Source organism: Chamaea fasciata, unplaced genomic scaffold (genome assembly GCF_029207755.1).
Source record: "Chamaea fasciata isolate MVZ Bird 193981 ecotype frontalis unplaced genomic scaffold, bChaFas1.0.hap1 SCAF_158, whole genome shotgun sequence".
Taxonomy (NCBI): domain Eukaryota; kingdom Metazoa; phylum Chordata; class Aves; order Passeriformes; family Sylviidae; genus Chamaea; species Chamaea fasciata.
In genome coordinates, this window is record NW_027094243.1 from 75,222 (window position 1) to 96,871 (window position 21,650).

The 21,650-nt window shown below is 66.8% G+C and overlaps 1 long non-coding RNA gene across 2 annotated transcripts; it reads left to right on the forward strand.

The window, feature by feature from the left end:
• The first annotated feature begins 700 nt into the window (after nucleotides 1-700).
• On the forward strand, nucleotides 701-2,879 carry LOC136304750 (uncharacterized). 2 transcript variants are annotated; one of them, XR_010724785.1, is made up of 4 exons: nucleotides 701-1,002; nucleotides 1,137-1,288; nucleotides 1,403-1,995; nucleotides 2,811-2,879. It is a non-coding gene; the product is annotated as an uncharacterized lncRNA (long non-coding RNA). The 2 variants fall into 2 exon arrangements; XR_010724786.1 differs by having other exon boundaries at nucleotides 1,860-1,995.
• Nucleotides 2,880-21,650: the final 18,771 nt, after the last annotated feature.

A 21,650-nucleotide genomic window follows, 5' to 3' on the forward strand; every position in this document is an offset into this window, starting at 1 on the left:
GACGGCGGCAAGGGAAAGCGGAAGTCACGCGTCGCCCCTCACAAAATGGCGCCGAAGCGCGAGGCGCCCGACCTTCCAAAAAAGGCGGCCAAAAGGGCGGGAAAAAATAAGGACCCTATAGGCATTTAGCCAGACGCCTGCACAAAAACCCCGACTACGGCGCTGCCCGGACGCAATTTTCCGCGGCGTTTCCAGGTGTGCCGACACGGGCCGTGTGCTCAGTCGCGACGCGCTTGCGTTCGGATTCGTGGATTTAGTCAGGCGTCTGTGTAAACACCTGGCGGAGGCCTATGCCGAGCCACAAAGAACATGGCGGCCGGGACGGAAGTGGCCTCAGGAGCAACCAAGATGGCGGCAAGGAAAAGCGGAAGTCACGCGTCGCCCCTCACAAAATGGCGCCGAGGCGCGAGGCGCCCGACCTTCCAAAAAGGGCGGCCAAAAGGGCGGGAAAAAATAAGGACCCTATAGGCGTTTACGCAGATGCCTGCACAAAAACCCCGACTACAGCGCCGCCCGGGCGCAATTTTCCGCGGCGTTTCCAGGTGTGCAGACACCGGCCATGTGCTCATCCGCGCCGCCTCCGGGTTCGGATTCGTGGATTTAGTCAGGCGTCTGTGTAAACACCTGCCGGGGGCCTTAGCGGTGCCGCAAAAAAGATGCCGGCGGGACCGGAAGTGGCCTCAGACGCAAGCAAGATGGCGGCAAGGAAGGGCGGAATGCTCGTGGGGCTCATCGCGGCCGAAAATCACCGAGTGCAGCTCACACCCTGCAATGGCAAAAGCTGTTTTATTAAAACTCAGCCGAGAATTTTCCTCTTATTTCCAGGTCACAGGATATACTGAGCCTGAGAGGGATCCTAAAATCTGACTCTCAAGCAGACGGACCGTTTGAGAATCGAACTCAGCACCTTGGCATTACCCGGACTCTGCTCCAAGCAGCTGAACCAATCTCTGCATTATGGGGATGGACCTCCATAGGATGGCAACGCTTGGCCCCACTAAGGTAAGTGCAGTGCCGCCTTCTCTGCCAAAGCTGCTTCACACAGCAGCCCCTGGAATGGCTCGAGGGCAGAACTGGCTGGCAGGTCACGACAGCACAAAGCTCTTCCAGTGACGCTGATTTCCTGTCCTTTCCAGGATTTACTCAACAGCTGCCGTAAAAGTACTTACACAAAGTCTCTTTCTGGGCGGAAAGGAGCAGGACAAGTCCTGAGGCTTCCCTTCTTCCACGGCCAAAGTTCTGGAGAGAGGCAGGGCCGGTCCCACCCGCACAGGGGCGTTTCCTGCAGGTGAGTGTTGCCGGGCCAAACTGATGGCAGCTGCTGAGGCCGGGGCTGCTTTTCTGGCCGGAGGCCTCGGTGCCCCCCCGTGCCGCCTGCAGTGTCCCTCGGTGTTTCCTGCAGGTGTCCCGGGTGCCCGGAGGCGCAGGGAGGAAGGAGGCCGGCAGCCCCAGCGGGGCCAGCAGCCCTGGGATGATGTGCAGGGGAGGAGCTGTGCCTGCGGGGCCCCGCCCGTGGCAGCGGCGGCCAAACGCAGGGCCCGGGGCCGGGCTCGGGGCTGGCACGGACACGGCCCCGGGGCTGCCGCGGCTCCTCGGCCAGGGGCTGCTCCCGCCGGGCACGGGGAGATGCTGCAGCCCGGACAGAGGCACCCACAGCCCAAGAGCTCCCCAGGGAACAGCTGGCATTGCCCGGGAACGGCGGCTCGGGCTGTCTGCAGAGGGGCTCAGACAGCAATTCCCACCTCCCGGAGCTCCCACACAGTTGCCAGGGATGTCCTGGCCACCCCAAATCCCCTCCCTTTCAGCCTGAGGACATCACCCATCGGCAGCATTAAAGCCAAGGCGCTCCTCCCTCACAGAAATTAAATCCAGAGCAACGGCCCTCGGAGATGCCTCAAAATCAAAGGTTTGAGTGGGATGGAGTTTCGTTTGGATGAAGTCTGGACTTTTCCAGGGAGCCAGCCGGAGTGCAGAAGTGATGGAAAGCTTTTGCAGGTGGGTCCCACTGGAGGTGTGCTGAAGGCAGGGATGGGCATCCCTTGCCTGAGGGAAAGGCACTTGCAGAGGCCACTGCTGGGGCTCGGAAAGGAGCTGAGCTCCTGCAGGGAGCTGTGTCCTCCCGAGGGCACAGGGGCTGCCTCAGCACAGGCCGGCCAGTGCCTTCTCCTGCTCTGAAACATCACCTGGAGCCCGAGCTCAGGGGGTGGCTGAATTCCAGGGAAATCTGACAGGTGACCCCCAGGGGATGAGGGTTAGAATTAACCAAATCTATGGAATAGAAACCTATCCTGTCCCTATCCTGCTGAGCTTCCTTGGAAGCTCTGCTAGTTCCTGACACATCTGGCATTCAAGCAGCAGCTCTGCGTGGGAATATCCATGCTCTGTGAGGCACTGTGAGGTTATTGCAGCAGGAACTGAGCAGGGAATTCGGGGCCGTGGGTATAATTCATCTAAAGTAGCAAAGGTGACAGTGAACCCCAAATCTGGGCACCACACAGAGAACAATCTTTGTGCTGCCCTGTCAGCTCAAGCCCCTGGGCTGGGAAGTTTTGGGAGTCAAACATATGGAATGATAAAAGTCACAGCAACTGGTGTCACCCCGAGGGACAGTCCAAGTCCCAGACAATTCCTCTGCAGTCCCCTGGGGGGGAAAACACCCTCTGTCTGCCAGGAGCCCTGACTCTGTTTCTCCTATCAGCTGTGTTGGGCTTTAAGAACTTGAAATAACTTTGAAGCCAAAGAAATCACCTTTTCCTTCTGGTTTGATTTTGTTTTTTTGTTGTTTTTTTTTTTTTTTTTTTTTCTTTCAGGTGCTGGACTTGCTTCTGTGGATGTGTGCTGAGCTCTGGCTGCAGGGGACTGTCAGGCCTGAATGGCTGTGAGTCTGTGTTCTTCTCGCTGGGGAAGCAGAAATAATTATTAATTAGACTGCAGAAATGTTTTCAGAAACCTTTCCCCTTTCCTGCCCTTTGCTGGTGGATCTTCTCTTTCTGCCTTTGACTTTACAAAGCTGTTCCCTGATGTCAATTCCCCTGCCTGAATTCCTTGCAGCTCCTAGCTGGGAAAAACTGGGATGATGTCCTAGGGATGTTCTTAGGGGAGGACAGAGGTGAGATTTTTGCCTGTATTTTTCTAATATTTTCTAAAATTTCAGGGAGCTGCTCCTGCTCCTGCCCCTAATCCTGCTGCTGCTGCACAAGTGGAGCCTTGTCAGCGAAGACCTGCATCTGCAGGAGGCCCCGCAGGCCCTGGCTGGCAAGTGCCAAAACAAGGAAGTGATCAGTAAGTGCTGAACTGCTTCCAGGAGGGCGTATTTTGTTGCAGCCGTTACAGACCAACCGTGTGGTGCTGGTGACTTTGTGTGAGTTGCTTTATTAAAGCCAATCGTTGGTAAGGGTTTTGAGCCTGCCTTGGAGAGCACTTGGAGCTCTGGGTGCCCTGGCTTTCCCCTAGGTGGCCCTGGGGGCGCCCCGGCTGTCCCCTAGGTGTCCCTGGGGTGCTCTGGCTGTCCCTGGGGTTGCCCTGGCTGTCCCCTAGGTGTCCCTGGAGTGCCCTGGCTGTCCCCTAGGTGTCCCTGGGGGTGCCCTGGCTGTCCCCTAGTTGTCCCTGGGGTGCCCTGGCTGTCTCTTAGGTGTCCCTGGGGGTGCCCTGGCTGTCCCCTAGGTGTCCCAGGACTGCCCTGGCTGTCTTTTAGGTGTCCCTGGGGGTGCCCTGACTGTCCCCTAGGTGTCCTTGGGCTGCCTTGCTGTCCCCAAGGCGTCCCTGGGGTGCCCTGGCTGTCCCTGGGGGTCCCTGGGGTTGCCTTCCCTGTCCCCTAGGTGTCCCTGGGGTGCCCTGGCTGTCCCCTCGGTGTCCCTGGGGGTGCCCTGGGTGTCCCCTAGGTGTCCCTGGGGGTGCCCTGGGTGTCCCTGGGGTGCCCTGGGGGTGCCCTGGCTGTTCCTTAGGTGTCCCTGGGGGTGCCCTGGCTGTCCCTTAGGTGTCCCTGGGGGTTCCCTGGCTATCTGTGGGGTGCCGTGGCTGCCTCTGGGGTGCCCTTGATGTCCCCTAGGTGTCCCTGGGGTGCCCTGAGTGTCCCTGTGGGTGCCCTGGCTGTCCCCTAGGTGTCCCTGGGGTGCCCTGGCTGTCCTTTCGGTGTCCCTGGGGGTGCCCTGGCTGTCCCCTAGGTGTCCCTGCCTCGCTCGTATCCTCGACTCCGCCTCCGGCGCCATGGTGACACCCCTCCCAGTCTGGACCAGTGTGGCCACACCCCCTCCCCTGGGGCCATTAGACCCATCCCAGTACAGACCAGTAAGGCACCGTGTGCCCACCATCGACCCCCACACGCCTGCCAGTTCGTCCCAGTCCACTCCCCGTCCATCCCAGTTCTCTCTGATCACCCTCCCAGTGCTCCCAGTCCATCCCAGTCCCGCAGGTGCTGGTGCTTGTGGCTTGATCAGCTGGTGCCTGTCCGCAACGTGGAGCGGGTCAAATGAGGCCTCAGGGGGAGGGGGGGGGCGGATTTTGGGGGGTCCTGGGGGTCCCGAGTTGTCCTGGAGGGGTTTGGGGGGTCTGCGGGGAGTCTCAAGGGGCTGCTGTGGGTGTTTTTCGGGGATCTTCGGGAGGTTTGGGCGGCCCATTTGAGGCATCAAAGGAACCTGAGGAGGGTTTTGCGGGCTCCTGGAGGTCGGGGGGGCCCTGGGGGTGGTTTGGGGGGCACTGGGGGGTTCCAGCCCGTGACCCCCCCCCCGTTTTTGACCCCCCCCCCCCCCGAGCTGTTTCGGTCTCATCGACGCCCTCCTGAAGCCCAAGGGGGGGTGGGCGCTGGGCCCCCCCCCGCTGCCCCCTCCCCCTGCCACCCCCGCGACGCCCTGCAGGTGAGGGACCCCCAAAAACCCCTCCCCAGACCCCAAATTCACCCCTGGGACCCCAAAAAACCCCCAAAACCTCTCCCCGGACCCCAAATTCACCCCTGAGGCCCCAAAAAACCCCCAAACCCCTCCCCATGAACCCCAAATCCACCCCTGGGACCCCCCAAAACCTCCCCAGGACCCCAGATCCACCCCGGGACCCCCGAAATCCATCCCTTGGACCCCCAAAAACCCCCAAATCCATCCCTGGGACCCCCCAAAACCTCCCTTCAAACCCCAAATTCACCCCTCGGACCTCCAGAATCCTTCCACAGGACCCCTCAGGGGTCGTTCCCCACGAAAAAGTGCGGGAAACGTGAGGGGAGAAAAAGGGCGGGAAACGTGAGGGGAGAAAAAGGGCGGGAAACGTGAGGGGAGAAAAAGGGCGGGAAACGTGAGGGGAGAAAAAGGGCGGGATCAAGTGGAGGGGATCAATGGAATTTTGGGGGGGGTCAGCGACGCTGAGGAAGGATCAATGGAATATTGGGGGGGCATCAATGACATTGGGGGGGTCAGTGACATTCGGGTGGGGATCAATGATGCTGTGGGGGGGTCGATATCAGCTCGGGGGGCGGCCATGGGTTTTTGGGAGGCCGCAACGCAGGCATCCGTGCTGGGTTTGGAGCGGGGGGGCCCCTTCAACCTCTGGGGGGGCCCTGGCTGTCCCCTGGCTGTACCTGGGGGTGCCCTGGCTGTCCCCTAGGTGTCCCTGGGGGTGCCCTGGAGTCCCTGGGGGTGCCCTGGCTGTCCCTGGGGGTCCCTGGCTGTCCCCTAGGTGTCCCTGGGGCTGCCCTGGCTGTCCCTGGGGGTCCCTGGCTGTCCCATAGGTGTCCCTAGGGGTGCCTTGTCTGTCCCTGGGGGGGCCCTGGGGGTACCCTGGTGTCCCTGGGAGGGCCCTGGCTGTCCCCTAAGTGTCCCTGGGGGTGCTCTGGTGTCCCTGGGGATGCCCTGGCTGTCCCCTACCTGTCCCTGGGGTGCCCTGGGTGTCCCTGGGGTGCCCTGGCTTTCCCCTAGGTGTCCCTGGGGGTGCCCTGGCTGTCCCTGGTGTGCCCTAGCTGTCCCCTACGTGTCCCTGGGGGTGCCCCGGCTGTCCCTGGGGGTGCCCAGGCTGTCCCCTAGGGGTCCATGGGGGTACCCTGGCTGTCCCCTATGTGTCCCTGGGGGTGCCCTGGCTGTCCCTGGGGTGCCCTGGCTGTCTCCTAGGAGTCCCTGGGGTGCCGTGGCTGTCCCCCTGGTGTCCCTGGGGGTGCCCTGGCTGTCCCATAGGTGTCCCTGGAGGTGCCCTGGCTGTCCCCTTGGTGTCCCCGGGGATGCCCTGGCTATCCCTGGGGGGGCCCTGGCTGTCCCTGGGGTGCCCTAGCTGTCCCCTAGGTGTCCCTGGGGGTGCCCTGGCTGTCCCCTTGGTGTCCCTGGGGTACCCTGGCTGTCCCTTAGATGTCCCTGGGGGTGCCCTGGCTCTCCTTGGGGTGCCCAGGCTGTCCCTTATGTGTCCCTGGGGGTGCCATGGTGTCCCTGGGGGTGCCCTGCCTATCCCCTAGGTGTCCCTGGGGTTTCCTTTGCTGTCCCCTAGGTGTCCCTGGGTGTGCCCTGGTGTCCTTGGGGTGCTCTGGCTGTCCCCTAGGTGTCCCCGGAGTGCCCTGACTGTCCCCTAGGTGTCCCTGGGGGTTCCCTGGCTGTCCCCTAGTTGTCCCTGGGGGAGCCCTGGCTGTCCCTAGGGTGCCCTGCCTGTCCCCTAGGTGTCCCTGGGAGTGCCCTGGCTGTCCCCTAGGTGTCCCTGGGGGTGCCCTGGCTGTCCCCTAGGTCTCCCTTGGGGTGTCCTGGCTGTCCCCTAGGTGTCCCTGGGGGTGCCCTGGGTGTCCCTTGGGTGCCCTGGCTGTCCCCTAGGTATCCCGGGGGGTGCCCTGGCTGTCCCCTTGGTGTCTCTGGGGGTGCCCTGGGTGTCTTTGGGGTGCCCTGGGGTTGCCCTGGGTGTCCCTGTGGGTGCCCTGGCTGTCCACTAGGTGTCCCTGGAGGTACCCTGGCTGTCCCCTTGGTGTCCCTGTGGGTGCCCTGGTTGGTCCTGGGGCGCCCTGGGCGTGCCATTCCTGGCCCTGTGGGTGCCCTGAGTGTCCCTGGGGTGCCCTGGCTGTCCCCTCGGTGTCCCTGGGGTGCCCTGGCTTTCCCTGGGGTGCCCTGGCTGTCCCCTAGGTGTCCTTGGGGATGCCCTGGTGTCCCTGGGGGTGCCCTGTCTGTCCCCTAGGTGTCCCTGGGGGTGCCCTGGGTGTCCTTGTCAGGGCCCTGGCTGTCCCTTATGTGTCCCTAGGGGTACCTTGTCTGTCCCTGGGGGGGCCCTGGCTGTCCCTGTGGGGGCCCTGGCTGTCCCCTAGGTGTCCCTGGGGTGCCCTGGCTGTGCCTGGGGGTCCCTGGCTGTCCCCTAGGTGTCCCTGGGGTGCCCTGGCTGTCCCTGGGGGTCCCTGGCTGTCCCCTTGGTGTCCCTGCGGGTGCCCTGGGTGTCTTTCGGGTGCCCTGGGGGTGCCCTGGCTGTCCCTGGGGGTGCCCTGGCTGTCCCCTAGGTGTCCCTGGGGGTGCCCTGGCTGTCCCTGAAGTGCCCTGGCTGTCCCCTAGGTGTCCCTGGGGGTACCCTGGCTGTCCCCTTGGTGTCCCTGTGGGTACCCTGGGTGGCCCTGGGCATGGCCTGTCTGTCCCCTAGGTGTCCCTACCTGTCCCCTAGGTGTCCCTGGGGCGCCCTGGGGGTGCCCTTTCTGGCCCTCTGGGTGCCCTGCCTGTCCCTGGGGTGCCCTGGCTGTCCCCTCGGTGTCCCTGAGGGTGCCCTGGCTGTCCCCTAGGTCTCTCTGGGGGTGACCTGGCTGTCCCTGGAGTGCCCTGGCTGTCCCTGTGGGTGCCCTGCCTGTCCCCTTGGTGTCCTTGGGGGTGCCCTAGGTGTCCCAAGGGGTGCCCTGGCTGTCCCTGGGGTGCCCTGGCTGTCCCCTAGGTGTCCCTGAGGGTGCCCTGGCTGTCCCCTAGGTCTCTCTGGGGGTGACCTGGCTGTCCCTGGGGGTGCCCTGGCTATCCCCTAGGTGTCCCTAGGGTGCCCAGGCTGTCCCCTAGCTGTCCCTGGGGGTGCCCTGGGTGTCCCTGGGGTGCCCTGGCTGTCCCCTAGGTGTCCCTGGGGGTGCCCTGGCTGTCCCTGGTGTGCCCTGGCTGTCCCCTACGTGTCCCTGGGGGTGCCCTGGCTGTCCCTGGGGGTGCCCCGGCTGTCCCCTAGGGGTCCATGGGGGTACCCTGGCTGTCCCCTATGTGTCCCTGGGGACGCCCTGGCTGTCCCTGGGGTGCCCTGGCTGTCCCCTAGTTTTCCCTGGGGTGCCCTGGCTGTCTCTTAGGTGTCCCTGGGGGTGCCCTGGGTGTCCCTGGGGTGCCCTGGCTGTCCCCTAGCTGTCTTTGGGGGTGCCCTGGGTGTCCCTGGGGTGCCCAGGCTGTCCCCTAGGGGTCCCTGGGGGTACCCTGGCTGTCCCCTATGCGTCCCTGGGGGCGCCCTGGCTGTCCCTGGGGTGCCCTGGCTGTCCCCTAGGTGTCCCTGGAGGTGCCCTGGCTGTCCCCTTGGTGTCCCTGTGGGTGCCCTGGCTGTCCCCTAGGTGTCCCTGGAGGTGCCCTGGCTGTCCCCTTGGTGTCCCTGGGGGTGCCCTGGCTGTCCCCTAGGTGTCCCTGGGGTGCCTTGCTGTCCCCTAGGTGTCCCTGGGGGTGCCCTGCCTGTCCCCTAGGTGTCCTTGGGGTGCCTTGCTGTCCCCAAGGCGTCCCTGGGGTGCCCTGGCTGTCCCTGGGGGTCCCTGGCTGTCCCATAGGTGTCCCTAGGGGTGCCTTGTCTGTCCCTGGGGGGGCCCTGGCTGTACCCTGGTGTCCCTGGGAGGGCCCTGGCTGTCCCCTAAGTGTCCCTGGGGGTGCTCTGGTGTCCCTGGGGATGCCCTGGCTGTCCCCTAGCTGTCCCTGGGGGTGCCCTGGGTGTCCCTGGGGTGCCCTGGCTGTCCCCTAGGTGTCCCTGGGGGTGCCCTGGCTGTCTCTGGTGTGCCCTGGCTGTCCCCTACGTGTTCCTGGGGGTGCCCTGGGTGTCCCTGGGGTGCCCTAGGGGTGCCCCGGCTGTCCCTGGGGGTGCCGTGGGTGTCCCTGGGGGTGCCCTGGCTGTCCCTGGGGTGCCCTGGCTGTCCCCTAGGTGTCCCTTGGGGTGCCGTGGCTGTTCCCTAGGTGTCCCTGGGGGTGCCCTGGCTGTCCCTAGGGTGCGCTGGCTGTGCGCTAGGTGTCCCTGGGGTGCCCTGCCTGTCCCCTAGGTATCCCTGGGGGTGCCCTGGCTGTCTCTGGAGTGCCCTGGCTGTCCCCTAGGTGTCCCTGGGGTGCCCTGGCTGTCCCCTATGTGTCCCTGGATGTGCCCTGGCTATCCCCTTGGTGTCCCTGGGGGTGCCCTGGCTATCCCCTAGGTGTCCCTAGGGTGCCCAGGCTGTCCCCTAGCTGTCCCTGGGGGTGCCCTGGGTGTCCCTGGTGTGCCCTGGCTGTCCGCTACGTGTCCCTGGGGGTGCCCTGGGTGTCCCTGGGGTGCCCTGGCTGTCCCCTAGGTGTCCCTGGGGTGCCCTGGCTGTCCCCTACGTGTCCCTGCCTCGCTCGTATCCTCGACTCCGCCTCCGGCGCCATGGTGACACCCCTCCCAGTCTGGACCAGTGTGGCCACACCCCCTCCCCTGGGGCCATTAGACCCATCCCAGTACAGACCAGTAAGGCACCGTGTGCCCACCATCGACCCCCACACGCCTGCCAGTTCGTCCCAGTCCACTCCCCGTCCATCCCAGTTCTCTCTGATCACCCTCCCAGTGCTCCCAGTCCATCCCAGTCCCGCAGGTGCTGGTGCTTGTGGCTTGATCAGCTGGTGCCTGTCCGCAACGTGGAGCGGGTCAAATGAGGCCTCAGGGGGAGGGGGGGGGGGATTTTGGGTGTACTGGGGGTCCCGAGTTGTCCTGGAGGGGTTTGGGGGGTTTTGGGGGGTCTGCGGGGAGTCTCAAGGGGCTGCTGTGGGTGTTTTTGGGGGGGCTTCGGGAGGTTTGGGCGGCCCATTTGAGGCATCAAAGGAACCTGAGGAGGGTTTTGCGGGCTCCTGGAGGTCGGGGGGGGCCCTGGGGGTGGTTTGGGGGGCACTGGGGGGTTCCAGCCCGTGACCCCCCCCGTTTTTGACCCCCCCCCCGAGCTGTTTCGGTCTCATCAACGCCCTCCTGAAGCCCAAGGGGGGGTGGGCGCTGGGCCCCCCCCGCTGCCCCCTCCCCCTGCCACCCCCGCGACGCCCTGCAGGTGAGGGACCCCCAAAAACCCCTCCCCGGACCCCAAATTCACCCCTGGGACCCCAAAAAACCCCCAAAACCTCTCCCCGGACCCCAAATTCACCCCTGAGGCCCCAAAAAACCCCCAAAAACCCCTCCCCATGAACCCCAAATCCACCCCTGGGACCCCCCAAAACCTCCCCAGGACCCCAGATCCACCCCGGGACCCCCAAATCCATCCCTTGGACCCCCAAAAACCCCCAAATCCATCCCTGGGACCCCCCAAAACCTCCCTCCAAACCCCAAATTCACCCCTCGGACCTCCAGAATCCTTCCACAGGACCCCTCAGGGGTCGTTCCCCACGAAAAAGTGCGGGAAACGTGAGGGGAGAAAAAGGGCGGGAAACGTGAGGGGAGAAAAAGGGCGGGAAACGTGAGGGGAGAAAAAGGGCGGGAAACGTGAGGGGAGAAAAAGGGCGGGATCAAGTGGAGGGGATCAATGGAATTTTGGGGGGGGTCAGCGACGCTGAGGAAGGATCAATGGAATATTGGGGGGGCATCAATGACATTGGGGGGGTCAGTGACATTCGGGTGGGGATCAATGATGCTGTGGGGGGGTCGATATCAGCTCGAGGGGCGGCCATGGGTTTTTGGGGGGCCGCAACGCAGGCATCCGTGCTGGGTTTGGAGCGGGGGGGCCCCTTCAACCTCTGGGGGGGCCCTGCCTGTCCCCTGGCTGTACCTGGGGGTGCCCTGCCTGTCCCCTAGGTGTCCCTGGGGGTGCCCTGGAGTCCCTGGGGGTGCCCTGGCTGTCCCTGGGGGTCCCTGGCTGTCCCCTAGGTGTCCCTGGGGCTGCCCTGGCTGTCCCTGGGGGTCCCTGGCTGTCCCATAGGTGTCCCTAGGGGTGCCTTGTCTGTCCCTGGGGGGGCCCTGGGGGTACCCTGGTGTCCCTGGAAGGGCCCTGGCTGTCCCCTAAGTGTCCCTGGGGGTGCTCTGGTGTCCCTGGGGATGCCCTGGCTGTCCCCTACCTGTCCCTGGGGTGCCCTGGGTGTCCCTGGGGTGCCCTGGCTGTCCCCTAGGTGTCCCTGGGGGTGCCCTGGCTGTCCCTGGTGTGCCCTAGCTGTCCCCTACGTGTCCCTGGGGGTGCCCCGGCTGTCCCTGGGGGTGCCCAGGCTGTCCCCTAGGGGTCCATGGGGGTACCCTGGCTGTCCCCTATGTGTCCCTGGGGGAGCCCTGGCTGTCCCTGGGGTGCCCTGGCTGTCTCCTAGGAGTCCCTGGGGTGCCGTGGCTGTCCCCTTGGTGTCCCTGGGGGTGCCCTGGCTGTCCCATAGGTGTCCCTGGAGGTGCCCTGGCTGTCCCCTTGGTGTCCCCGGGGATGCCCTGGCTATCCCTGGGTGTGCCCTGGTGTCCTTGGGGTGCTCTGGCTGTCCCCTAGGTGTCCCCGGAGTGCCCTGACTGTCCCCTAGGTGTCCCTGGGGGTTCCCTGGCTGTCCCCTAGTTGTCCCTGGGGGAGCCCTGGCTGTCCCTAGGGTGCCCTGCCTGTCCCCTAGGTGTCCCTGGGAGTGCCCTGGCTGTCCCCTAGGTGTCCCTGGGGGTGCCCTGGCTGTCCCCTAGGTCTCCCTTGGGGTGTCCTGGCTGTCCCCTAGGTGTCCCTGGGGGTGCCCTGGGTGTCCCTTGGGTGCCCTGGCTGTCCCCTAGGTATCCCGGGGGGTGCCCTGGCTGTCCCCTTGGTGTCTCTGGGGGTGCCCTGGGTGTCTTTGGGGTGCCCTGGGGTTGCCCTGGGTGTCCCTGTGGGTGCCCTGGCTGTCCCCTAGGTGTCCCTGGGGGTGCCCGGGTTGTCCCTGAAGTGCCCTGGCTGTCCACTAGGTGTCCCTGGGGGTACCCTGGCTGTCCCCTTGGTGTCCCTGTGGGTGCCCTGGGTGGTCCTGGGGCGCCCTGGGCGTGCCATTCCTGGCCCTGTGGGTGCCCTGAGTGTCCCTGGGGTGCCCTGGCTGTCCCCTCGGTGTCCCTGGGGTGCCCTGGCTTTCCCTGGGGTGCCCTGGCTGTCCCCTAGGTGTCCTTGGAGATGCCCTGGTGTCCCTGGGGGTGCCCTGTCTGTCCCCTAGGTGTCCCTGGGGGTGCCCTGGGTGTCCCTGTCAGGGCCCTGGCTGTCCCTTATGTGTCCCTAGGGGTACCTTGTCTGTCCCTGGGGGGGCCCTGGCTGTCCCTGTGGGGGCCCTGGCTGTCCCCTAGGTGTCCCTGGGGTGCCCTGGCTGTGCCTGGGGGTCCCTGGCTGTCCCCTAGGTGTCCCTGGGGTGCCCTGGCTGTCCCTGGGGGTCCCTGGCTGTCCCCTTGGTGTCCCTGCGGGTGCCCTGGGTGTATTTCGGGTGCCCTGGGGGTGCCCTGGCTGTCCCTGGGGGTGCCCTGGCTGTCCCCTAGGTGTCCCTGGGGGTGCCCTGGCTGTCCCTGAAGTGCCCTGGCTGTCCCCTAGGTGTCCCTGGGGGTACCCTGGCTGTCCCCTTGGTGTCCCTGTGGGTACCCTGGGTGGCCCTGGGCATGGCCTGTCTGTCCCCTAGGTGTCCCTACCTGTCCCCTAGGTGTCCCTGGGGCGCCCTGGGGGTGCCCTTTCTGGCCCTCTGGGTGCCCTGCCTGTCCCTGGGGTGCCCTGGCTGTCCCCTCGGTGTCCCTGAGGGTGCCCTGGCTGTCCCCTAGGTCTCTCTGGGGGTGACCTGGCTGTCCCTGGAGTGCCCTGGCTGTCCCTGTGGGTGCCCTGCCTGTCCCCTTGGTGTCCTTGGGGGTGCCCTAGGTGTCCCAAGGGGTGCCCTGGCTGTCCCTGGGGTGCCCTGGCTGTCCCCTAGGTGTCCCTGGGGTGCCGTGGCTGTCCCCTAGGTGTCCCTGGGGTTGCCTTGGCTGTCCCCTAGGTGTCCCTGGGGGTGCCCTGGCTGTCCCCTAGGTGTCCCTGGGGGTGCCCTGCCTGTCCCCGAGGTGTCCCTGGGGGTGCCCTGGCTGTCCTTGGGGTGCTCTGGCTGTCCCCTAGGTGTCCCTGGAGTGCCCTGACTGTCCCCTAGGTGTCCCTGGGGGTCCCTGGCTGTCCCCTAGTTGTCCCTGGGGGAGCCCTGGCTGTCCCTAGGGTGCCCTGCCTGTCCCCTAGGTGTCCCTTGGGGTGTCCTGGCTGTCTCCTAGGTGTCCCTGGGGGTGCCCTGGGTGTCCCTGTGGGTGCCCTGGCTGTCCCCTAGCTGTCCCTGGCGGTGCCCTGGGTGTCCCTGGGGTGCCCTGGCTGTCCCTGGGGTACCCAGGCTTTCCTTTAGGTGTCCGTAGGGGTGCCCTGGCTTTCCCGTAGTTGTCCCTGGGGTGCCCTGGCTGCCCCTTTGGTGTCCCTGGAGGTGCCCTTGCTGTCCCTTGGGGGGCCCTGGCTGTCCCTGAGGGGGCCCTGGTTGTCTTCTAGGTGTCCCTGGGGGGCCCTGGCTGTCCCCTTGGTGTCCCTGGGGGTGCCCTGGCTGTCCCCTAGGTGTCTTTGGCGGTGCCCTGGGTGTCCCTGGGGTGCTCTGGCTGTCCCATGTGTCCCTGGGGGTGCCCTGGGTGTCCCTGTGGGTGCCCTGGCTGTCCCCTAGCTGTCCCTGGGGGTGCCCTGGGTGTCCCTGGGAGTGCCCTGGCTGTCCCCTAGGTGTCCCTGGGGGTACCCTGGCTGTCCCCTATGTGTTCCTGGGGTGCCCTGGCTGTCCCCTAGGTGTCCCTGGAGGTGCCCTGGCTGTCCCCTTGGTGTCCCTGGGGGTGCCCTGGCATTCCCTGGGGTGCCCTGGCTGTCCCCTTGGTGTCCCTGGGGGTGCCCTGGCTTTCCCCTAGGTGTCCCTAGGATGCCCAGGCTGTCCCCTAGCTGTCCCTGGGGGTGCCCTGGCTGTCCCTGGTGTGCCCTGGCTGTCCCCTACGTGTTCCTGGGGGTGCCCTGGGTGTCCCTGGGGTGCCGTAGGGGTGCCCCGGCTGTCCCTGGGGGTGCCGTGGGTGTCCCTGGGGGCGCCCTGGCTGTCCCTGGGGTGCCCTGGCTGTCCCCTAGGTGTCCCTTGGGGTGCCGTGGCTGTGCGCTAGGTGTCCCTGGGGTGCCCTGCCTGTCCCCTAGGTATCCCTGGGGGTGCCCTGGCTGTCTCTGGAGTGCCCTGGCTGTCCCCTAGGTGTCCCTGGGGTGCCCTGGCTGTCCCCTATGTGTCCCTGGATGTGCCCTGGCTATCCCCTTGGTGTCCCTGGGGGTGCCCTGGCTATCCCCTAGGTGTCCCTAGGGTGCCCAGGCTGTCCCCTAGCTGTCCCTGGGGGTGCCCTGGGTGTCCCTGGGGTGCCCTGGCTGTCCCCTAGGTGTCCCTGGGGGTGCCCTGGCTGTCCCTGGTGTGCCCTGGCTGTCCCCTACGTGTCCCTGGGGGTGCCCTGGCTGTCCCTGGGGGTGCCCCGGCTGTCCCCTAGGGGTCCATGGGGGTACCCTGGCTGTCCCCTATGTGTCCCTGGGGACGCCCTGGCTGTCCCTGGGGTGCCCCGGCTGTCCCCTAGTTTTCCCTGGGGTGCCCAAGCTGTCCCCTAGGGGTCCCGGGGGGTACCCTGGCTGTCCCCTATGTGTCCCTGGGGGCGCCCTGGCTGTCCCTGGGGTGCCCTGGCTGTCCCCTAGGTGTCCCTGGAGGTGCCCTGGCTGTCCCCTTGGTGTCCCTGTGGGTGCCCTGGCTGTCCCCTAGGTGTCCCTGGAGGTGCCCTGGCTGTCCCCTTGGTGTCCCTGGGGGTGCCCTGGCTGTCCCCTAGGTGTCCCTGGGGTGCCTTGCTGTCCCCTAGGTGTCCCTGGGGGTGCCCTGCCTGTCCCCTAGGTGTCCCTGGGGTGCCCTGGCTTTCCCTGGGGGTCCCTGGCTGTCCCATAGGTGTCCCTAGGGGTGCCTTGTCTGTCCCTGGGGGGGCCCTGGGTGTACCCTGGTGTCCCTGGGAGGGCCCTGGCTGTCCCCTAAGTGTCCCTGGGGGTGCTCTGGTGTCCCTGGGGATGCCCTGGCTGTCCCCTAGCTGTCCCTGGGGGTGCCCTGGGTGTCCCTGGGGTGCCCTGGCTGTCCCCTAGGTGTCCCTGGGGGTGCCCTGGCTGTCCCTGGTGTGCCCTGGCTGTCCCCTACGTGTTCCTGGGGGTGCCCTGGGGTGCCCTAGGGGTGCCCCGGCTGTCCCTGGGGGTGCCGTGGGTGTCCCTGGGGGTGCCCTGGCTGTCCCTGGGGTGCCCTGGCTGTCCCCTAGGTGTCCCTTGGGGTGCCGTGGCTGTTCCCTAGGTGTCCCTGGGGGTGCCCTGGCTGTCCCTAGGGTGCGCTGGCTGTGCGCTAGGTGTCCCTGGGGTGCCCTGCCTGTCCCCTAGGTATCCCTGGGGGTGCCCTGGCTGTCTCTGGAGTGCCCTGGCTGTCCCCTAGGTGTCCCTGGGGTGCCCTGGCTGTCCCCTATGTGTCCCTGGATGTGCCCTGGCTATCCCCTTGGTGTCCCTGGGGGTGCCCTGGCTATCCCCTAGGTGTCCCTAGGGTGCCCAGGCTGTCCCCTAGCTGTCCCTGGGGGTGCCCTGGGTGTCCCTGGTGTGCCCTGGCTGTCCGCTACGTGTCCCTGGGGGTGCCCTGGGTGTCCCTGGGGTGCCCTGGCTGTCCCCTAGGTGTCCCTGGGGTGCCCTGGCTGTCCCCTACGTGTCCCTGCCTCGCTCGTATCCTCGACTCCGCCTCCGGCGCCATGGTGACACCCCTCCCAGTCTGGACCAGTGTGGCCACACCCCCTCCCCTGGGGCCATTAGACCCATCCCAGTACAGACCAGTAAGGCACCGTGTGCCCACCATCGACCCCCACACGCCTGCCAGTTCGTCCCAGTCCACTCCCCGTCCATCCCAGTTCTCTCTGATCACCCTCCCAGTGCTCCCAGTCCATCCCAGTCCCGCAGGTGCTGGTGCTTGTGGCTTGATCAGCTGGTGCCTGTCCGCAACGTGGAGCGGGTCAAATGAGGCCTCAGGGGGAGGGGGGGGGGGGATTTTGGGTGTACTGGGGGTCCCGAGTTGTCCTGGAGGGGTTTGGGGGGTTTTGGGGGGTCTGCGGGGAGTCTCAAGGGGCTGCTGTGGGTGTTTTTGGGGGGGCTTCGGGAGGTTTGGGCGGCCCATTTGAGGCATCAAAGGAACCTGAGGAGGGTTTTGCGGGCTCCTGGAGGTCGGGGGGGCCCTGGGGGTGGTTTGGGGGGCACTGGGGGGTTCCAGCCCGTGACCCCCCCCCGTTTTTGACCCCCCCCCCGAGCTGTTTCGGTCTCATCGACGCCCTCCTGAAGCCCAAGGGGGGGTGGGCGCTGGGCCCCCCCCGCTGCCCCCTCCCCCTGCCACCCCCGCGACGCCCTGCAGGTGAGGGACCCCCAAAAACCCCTCCCCGGACCCCAAATTCACCCCTGGGACCCCAAAAAACCCCCAAAACCTCTCCCCGGACCCCAAATTCACCCCTGAGGCCCCAAAAAACCCCCAAAAACCCCTCCCCATGAACCCCAAATCCACCCCTGGGACCCCCCAAAACCTCCCCAGGACCCCAGATCCACCCCGGGACCCCCAAATCCATCCCTTGGACCCCCAAAAACCCCCAAATCCATCCCTGGGACCCCCCAAAACCTCCCTCCAAACCCCAAATTCACCCCTCGGACCTCCAGAATCCTTCCACAGGACCCCTCAGGGGTCGTTCCCCACGAAAAAGTGCGGGAAACGTGAGGGGAGAAAAAGGGCGGGAAACGTGAGGGGAGAAAAAGGGCGGGAAACGTGAGGGGAGAAAAAGGGCGGGAAACGTGAGGGGAGAAAAAGGGCGGGATCAAGTGGAGGGGATCAATGGAATTTTGGGGGGGGTCAGCGACGCTGAGGAAGGATCAATGGAATATTGGGGGGGCATCAATGACATTGGGGGGTCAGTGACATTCGGGTGGGGATCAATGATGCTGTGGGGGGGTCGATATCAGCTCGAGGGGCGGCCATGGGTTTTTGGGGGGCCGCAACGCAGGCATCCGTGCTGGGTTTGGAGCGGGGGGGCCCCTTCAACCTCTGGGGGGGCCCTGGCTGTCCCCTGGCTGTACCTGGGGGTGCCCTGGCTGTCCCCTAGGTGTCCCTGGGGGTGCCCTGGAGTCCCTGGGGGTGCCCTGGCTGTCCCTGGGGGTCCCTGGCTGTCCCCTAGGTGTCCCTGGGGCTGCCCTGGCTGTCCCTGGGGGTCCCTGGCTGTCCCATAGGTGTCCCTAGGGGTGCCTTGTCTGTCCCTGGGGGGGCCCTGGGGGTACCCTGGTGTCCCTGGGAGGGCCCTGGCTGTCCCCTACCTGTCCCTGGGGTGCCCTGGGTGTCCCTGGGGTGCCCTGGCTGTCCCCTAGGTGTCCCTGGGGGTGCCCTGGCTGTCCCTGGTGTGCCTTAGCTGTCCCCTACGTGTCCCTGGGGGTGCCCAGGCTGTCCCCTAGGGGTCCATGGGGGTACCCTGGCTGTCCCCTATGTGTCCCTGGGGGAGCCCTGGCTGTCCCTGGGGTGCCCTGGCTGTCTCCTAGGAGTCCCTGGGGTGCCGTGGCTGTCCCCTTGGTGTCCCTGGGGGTGCCCTGGCTGTCCCATAGGTGTCCCTGGAGGTGCCCTGGCTGTCCCCTTGGTGTCCCCGGGGATGCGCTGGCTATCCCTGGGTGTGCCCTGGTGTCCTTGGGGTGCTCTGGCTGTCCCCTAGGTGTCCCCGGAGTGCCCTGACTGTCCCCTAGGTGTCCCTGGGGGTTCCCTGGCTGTCCCCTAGTTGTCCCTGGGGGAGCCCTGGCTGTCCCTAGGGTGCCCTGCCTGTCCCCTAGGTGTCCCTGGGAGTGCCCTGGCTGTCCCCTAGGTGTCCCTGGGGGTGCCCTGGCTGTCCCCTAGGTCTCCCTTGGGGTGTCCTGGCTGTCCCCTAGGTGTCCCTGGGGGTGCCCTGGGTGTCCCTTGGGTGCCCTGGCTGTCCCCTAGGTATCCCGGGGGGTGCCCTGGCTGTCCCCTTGGTGTCTCTGGGGGTGCCCTGGGTGTCTTTGGGGTGCCCTGGGGTTGCCCTGGGTGTCCCTGTGGGTGCCCTGGCTGTCCCCTAGGTGTCCCTGGGGGTGCCCGGGTTGTCCCTGAAGTGCCCTGGCTGTCCACTAGGTGTCCCTGGGGGTACCCTGGCTGTCCCCTTGGTGTCCCTGTGGGTGCCCTGGGTTGTCCTGGGGCGCCCTGGGCGTGCCATTCCTGGCCCTGTGGGTGCCCTGAGTGTCCCTGGGGTGCCCTGGCTGTCCCCTCGGTGTCCCTGGGGTGCCCTGGCTTTCCCTGGGGTGCCCTGGCTGTCCCCTAGGTGTCCTTGGGGATGCCCTGGTGTCCCTGGGGGTGCCCTGTCTGTCCCCTAGGTGTCCCTGGGGGTGCCCTGGGTGTCCCTGTCAGGGCCCTGGCTGTCCCTTATGTGTCCCTAGGGGTACCTTGTCTGTCCCTGGGGGGGCCCTGGCTGTCCCTGTGGGGGCCCTGGCTGTCCCCTAGGTGTCCCTGGGGTGCCCTGGCTGTGCCTGGGGGTTTCTGGCTGTCCCCTAGGTGTCCCTGGGGTGCCCTGGCTGTCCCTGGGGGTCCCTGGCTGTCCCCTTGGTGTCCCTGCGGGTGCCCTGGGTGTCTTTCGGGTGCCCTGGGGGTGCCCTGGCTGTCCCTGGGGGTGCCCTGGCTGTCCCCTAGGTGTCCCTGGGGGTGCCCTGGCTGTCCCTGAAGTGCCCTGGCTGTCCCCTAGGTGTCCCTGGGGGTACCCTGGCTGTCCCCTTGGTGTCCCTGTGGGTACCCTGGGTGGCCCTGGGCATGGCCTGTCTGTCCCCTAGGTGTCCCTACCTGTCCCCTAGGTGTCCCTGGGGCGCCCTGGGGGTGCCCTTTCTGGCCCTCTGGGTGCCCTGCCTGTCCCTGGGGTGCCCTGGCTGTCCCCTCGGTGTCCCTGAGGGTGCCCTGGCTGTCCCCTAGGTCTCTCTGGGGGTGACCTGGCTGTCCCTGGAGTGCCCTGGCTGTCCCTGTGGGTGCCCTGCCTGTCCCCTTGGTGTCCTTGGGGGTGCCCTAGGTGTCCCAAGGGGTGCCCTGGCTGTCCCTGGGGTGCCCTGGCTGTCCCCTAGGTGTCCCTGGGGTGCCGTGGCTCTCCCCTAGGTGTCCCTGGGGTTGCCTTGGCTGTCCCCTAGGTGTCCCTGGGGGTGCCCTGGCTGTCCCCTAGGTGTCCCTGGGGGTGCCCTGCCTGTCCCCGAGGTGTCCCTGGGGGTGCCCTCGCTGTCCTTGGGGTGCTCTGGCTGTCCCCTAGGTGTCCCTGGAGTGCCCTGACTGTCCCCTAGGTGTCCCTGGGGGTCCCTGGCTGTCCCCTAGTTGTCCCTGGGGGAGCCCTGGCTGTCCCTAGGGTGCCCTGCCTGTCCCCTAGGTGTCCCTTGGGGTGTCCTGGCTGTCTCCTAGGTGTCCCTGGGGGTGCCCTGGGTGTCCCTGTGGGTGCCCTGGCTGTCCCCTAGCTGTCCCTGGCGGTGCCCTGGCTGTCCCTGGGGTACCCAGGCTTTCCTTTAGGTGTCCGTAGGGGTGCCCTGGCTTTCCCGTAGTTGTCCCTGGGGTGCCCTGGCTGCCCCTTTGGTGTCCCTGGAGGTGCCCTTGCTGTCCCTTGGGGGGCCCTGGCTGTCCCTGAGGGGGCCCTGGCTGTCCCCTTGGTGTCCCTGGGGGTGCCCTGGCTGTCCCCTAGGTGTCTTTGGCGGTGCCCTGGGTGTCCCTGGGGTGCTCTGGCTGTCCCCTAGCTGTCCCTGGGGGTGCCCTGGGTGTCCCTGGGAGTGCCCTGGCTGTCCCCTAGGTGTCCCTGGGGGTACCCTGGCTGTCCCCTATGTGTTCCTGGGGTGCCCTGGCTGTCCCCTAGGTGTCCCTGGAGGTGCCCTGGCTGTCCCCTTGGTGTCCCTGGGGGTGCCCTGGCATTCCCTGGGGTGCCCTGGCTGTCCCCTTGGTGTCCCTGGGGGTGCCCTGGCTTTCCCCTAGGTGTCCCTAGGATGCCCAGGCTGTCCCCTAGCTGTCCCTGGGGGTGCCCTGGCTGTCCCTGGTGTGCCCTGGCTGTCCCCTACGTGTTCCTGGGGGTGCCCTGGGTGTCCCTGGGGTGCCGTAGGGGTGCCCCGGCTGTCCCTGGGGGTGCCGTGGGTGTCCCAAGGGGCGCCCTGGCTGTCCCTGGGGTGCCCTGGCTGTCCCCTAGGTGTCCCTTGGGGTGCCGTGGCTGTGCGCTAGGTGTCCCTGGGGTGCCCTGCCTGTCCCCTAGGTATCCCTGGGGGTGCCCTGGCTGTCTCTGGAGTGCCCTGGCTGTCCCCTAGGTGTCCCTGGGGTGCCCTGGCTGTCCCCTATGTGTCCCTGGATGTGCCCTGGCTATCCCCTTGGTGTCCCTGGGGGTGCCCTGGCTATCCCCTAGGTGTCCCTAGGGTGCCCAGGCTGTCCCCTAGCTGTCCCTGGGGGTGCCCTGGGTGTCCCTGGGGTGCCCTGGCTGTCCCCTAGGTGTCCCTGGGGGTGCCCTGGCTGTCCCTGGTGTGCCCTGGCTGTCCCCTACGTGTCCCTGGGGGTGCCCTGGCTGTCCCTGGGGGTGCCCCGGCTGTCCCCTAGGGGTCCATGGGGGTACCCTGGCTGTCCCCTATGTGTCCCTGGGGACGCCCTGGCTGTCCCGGGGGGTACCCTGGCTGTCCCCTATGTGTCCCTGGGGGCGCCCTGGCTGTCCCTGGGGTGCCCTGGCTGTCCCCTAGGTGTCCCTGGAGGTGCCCTGGCTGTCCCCTTGGTGTCCATGTGGGTGCCCTGGCTGTCCCCTAGGTGTCCCTGGAGGTGCCCTGGCTGTCCCCTTGGTGTCCCTGGGGGTGCCCTGGCTGTCCCCTAGGTGTCCCTGGGGTGCCTTGCTGTCCCCTAGGTGTCCCTGGGGGTGCCCTGCCTGTCCCCTAGGTGTCCCTGGGGTGCCCTGGCTTTCCCTGGGGTGCCCTGGCTGTCCCCTAGGTGTCCTTGGGGTGCCTTGCTGTCCCCAAGGCGTCCCTGGGGTGCCCTGGCTGTCCCTGGGGGTCCCTGGCTGTCCCATAGGTGTCCCTAGGGGTGCCTTGTCTGTCCCTGGGGGGGCCCTGGGTGTACCCTGGTGTCCCTGGGAGGGCCCTGGCTGTCCCCTAAGTGTCCCTGGGGGTGCTCTGGTGTCCCTGGGGATGCCCTGGCTGTCCCCTACGTGTTCCTGGGGGTGCCCTGGGTGTCCCTGGGGTGCCCTGGCTGTCCCCTAGGTGTCCCTGGGGGTGCCCTGGCTGTCCCTGGTGTGCCCTGGCTGTCCCCTACGTGTTCCTGGGGGTGCCCTGGGGTGCCCTAGGGGTGCCCCGGCTGTCCCTGGGGGTGCCGTGGGTGTCCCTGGGGGTGCCCTGGCTGTCCCTGGGGTGCCCTGGCTGTCCCCTAGGTGTCCCTTGGGGTGCCGTGGCTGTTCCCTAGGTGTCCCTGGGGGTGCCCTGGCTGTCCCTAGGGTGCGCTGGCTGTGCGCTAGGTGTCCCTGGGGTGCCCTGCCTGTCCCCT